This window comes from Danio aesculapii, chromosome 21, assembly GCF_903798145.1.
Source record: "Danio aesculapii chromosome 21, fDanAes4.1, whole genome shotgun sequence".
In the NCBI taxonomy this organism is placed as follows: Eukaryota; Metazoa; Chordata; class Actinopteri; order Cypriniformes; family Danionidae; genus Danio; species Danio aesculapii.
The window spans coordinates 36,279,701-36,283,353 of NC_079455.1; positions in this window are offsets into that span (position 1 = coordinate 36,279,701).

Consider the following 3,653-nt stretch of genomic DNA (forward strand, 5'->3'; position numbering starts at 1 on the left):
AGAGAATGAGTGATGTTATTAAATTGAATGTAGCTTCATGTGAGTGTAAAGTGACTTAGAAAATGTAAGTGTGACTTTATTTAAGCATTAACTTTATTTTACCGTTTATTTGGTGTTTAATTAATATGGCTATTGTAAGTATTACCTGTCGATTCCTTCTTGTAATGCACTTTACCAATATTTAGAGTTGCTGCCAAGATTGTTGCTAGGGCTGGGCGATACAACCAAACACCATTGTCAATAATAGTGTAACTTTGTAACATTTTGTTTATCAAGTTTAAGAGTCTCTTTAACACTTACGTTTATGTTATTATAAAGAGATCAGATATTTTGTGTATTTGTAGTTAGTTTTTGACTATTAAAGCTATTTGCCTTGATAATGTTAGTAAATTAAAATAATGTGATTAAATAACGAAAAATAATCCTGATATTCCTAAATGTATTGTTTAAAAATATTCAATAATTATCGAATGATATGAAACATGATATCGTGATAATTTCTTCTTTTTTTTTTTTTTTTTTTTTTGCAATATCGCCCAGCCCTAATTGTAGCATTTAATTTTGATTTGGGTTTTGTAATTAATTGTGGTTGTTCTAAAATGCTTTTTATACGTAGTTTTTGTATTTCAAATCAATCTTTTTCATTAACCGTCATTGTTAATCATTTACATTTTTACAATTATTACTCTGGTCAAGGTTGCTTCAAGTCTGTTGATTTCTTTTTTTTTTTTATTATTATTTTTTTTGCAAAACTGTCAGCATTGATTTTTCCCAGTAGTGGGTTGCAGCTGGAAGGGAATCCATGTGTAAAACATATGCTGGATTAGTTGGCGGTTCATTCCACTGTGGTAACCCCTTATGAATAAAGGGACTAAGCTGAAGAAAAATTAATGAATGAACGAATGAATCAGCATAGACCCTGGGTTACCTTTTGTATAAACTGTTTATGTCATGCTTACACTTACAGACAAGGAAAGACAATAAATTAGCCACAACCTTATTTTCTGACAGGGACATGATGAGGAAGTGAGTTGTTTAAATGTGTAGATTTGACCATTGATAATTGAATACTCAGATGATTTGTATACTGTCTGTTTAATGTGTAGACAGATTTGTGACTGCCTTTTTAACAGTATATTTGTTTATTTTGATTATTTGAATATGTGTATGTTCATGGTGTGATGTCATCAACATAAATTCTTAAGCTTGAGTTTGAAGTCAGTCTTTAAAACAGAAGACATTTCCGCATCTAGAGAGACTGGACTTTTACTTCTTCAGGACAGTCATTTTTTAAAACACATCAGATTTTCTTCATTAATCCAAGTAAGCTCAAGTTTGTTGTTATTAATGAAATATCTGACTTTCTGGGCTGAAAACTGATAATCTAATCATTAGGTTTTAATTGATTACAAAAAAAATCGATTAAATTTGTAGTAATCTACGATTCGTTTAAAAAAAAAAGAAGACTATTTTAACACATCACTTCCTCTCTCTTTATCATTTATTTGATTTGCTCATTATATTTATTTTAGCTAAGCAATGTGCTGCTTGTTTTTTATTTTCATCATGTATATTATTAGTTATTAATAATAATAATAATTATTATTAGTTAAAAGTGCAGTAGGTGATTGTCTTGTGCTGGTTGAAAGTCGTTCATATTTCAATAGTAATGATTAAGTAAATGATCTAAATGTATTTGGATGTATTTTTATATTCTGAGAAAGGCATTAGACTAAAAAATGTCCATCCAATTAAACTCTGATAAGTGGCCAAAACTGTCTGTCGTCAAATGTAGATTTGTACATCTGCGCACCCCATTCACGCCAATCCGCCATTTGCACATGCACACATTATATGTGCATGTGTGTGTGTGTGAGAGAGAGAGAGAGAGAGCGACAGCGGTAAAAAACAAATGCAGAAATCAAAACTTTTTAAAATCCTAGAATCAAAATTGGAGTTTCTTTTCGCACGCTGGAGGAAGAATGACACCATGGCTGAAGTATTTCTTTAGACAGGTAATGTTATCTTTTAAAACTATTTAGTCAGCAAGCTTGTAGATTGTGTTGTTTTACAAATGAGTTATATGCTCGAAAGTGTTGTTCAGCCACTGAAATCTTCTGGCGATAGATTGATGTGACTATTTTCAGTTTCATGAGGTACTTTTTACAGCATCGATAATGTAGATTTTTATTTAGTTTAACAACAAAATATAAGTAAATAGCTCTATTCCACCTGCTTTACTTAAGTGAAGTTGGTTTATATTCACATTGGATATAAATATTTGATATTGGTATTAGGTATTTGTGTTTCTTTCAATGTTCTTTCAATTTTTTGTTCCCTCTCTCTCTCTCTCTCTCTCTCTCTCTCCTCTCTCTCTCTCTCTCTCTCAAAAAAAAAAATACACTCATACAATGTGTACAGTACTTCTTGTAGAGCTTGGGTACATTTTTCCCTTCTTTCGACATAGATATTACATTTTGTGTATTGTTTTTTTTTCAACATTTTTATTAATCAGCTGAGAGACAAAGGAGGTGGAGATGAGTAACTGTACAGTGAACTTCACCACAACTGTAACTTCTGTATTCCACACAACTCCTTCCACTGCTCTTCTGAAAAACCTGGAGATTTGTTTGTACAAAACCTTAACTTCCTACTTGGTTTTCCTACACACTCTTATGTCATATGGCTTATCGTCACAGGAACGGGAAATGGAGTTTCATCAGAGTTCTTCAACCTCAATTTGTCCATTTGTGAGCTTGTCAACTCTCTGCTGAACATTTTGTCCCAAATACTTGATGGCTGGCTCTCAAGTGTCAGGGTTTTCAAATATTTTATATTAGGATTAACTGTCAGCGGTCGTCCTCTGTTTCAGTGTCTGATGTGTGTTGAGCGTTACCTGGCAGTGGTTCATCCTGTAACCTTTTTGAAGTACAAACCTCTCAGATATAGAGTGATCTGCTGTGCTGCGACGTGGATGTTCACTCTTGGTGGCTGTTTGTGCTGCGTGTTTGTTAGACTCTCATGTAATTTGTATATTTATTTATGCTTTTTCTCTGCAAAGTTCCTCCTTTTCCTCTCCATCCAGTTGTTTTGTCTTGTGGCTGTTCTCAGAGCTCTGAAGCAGTCAGCACCGGGAGAGAGAAAGAAAGAGAAAGAGGAAAACCACATGAAGAGACGAGCTTTTCATATAATTCTAATAACCACTGTGAGCACGGCTGTTATTTATCTTCCATTTACTATCTCAGGATTGTTTTACATTCTGACTTACCAGTATCTTCAGGAACCTTTTACTTTTGGGTTTTTATGTTATATAGTGGCTGGTTTTGTCCAGCCTGTTCTTTATCTGAATCGGGTAGGAAAACTCCCCTGGCATGAAATAATCAATTGTTTTGTTTTTAGAAGTTGAATCACTTGCATTTATTCCTCATAATTAACAGCTCCCTCCCTCCTAACAACTGAATTGCCTTATATTAATGTTTAAGAGAACATGTTAGTAAATTTACTGAAGCTTCACATGTGAGTGTAAAGTGACTTAGAAAATGTCAGTGTGACTTTAAGCTTTAACTTTAATTTACTGTTTATTAAGTGGTTAATAAGTATGGCTATTGTACATGGCTACTGTATACTGTGTTACCAATATTTAGAGTGGCTGC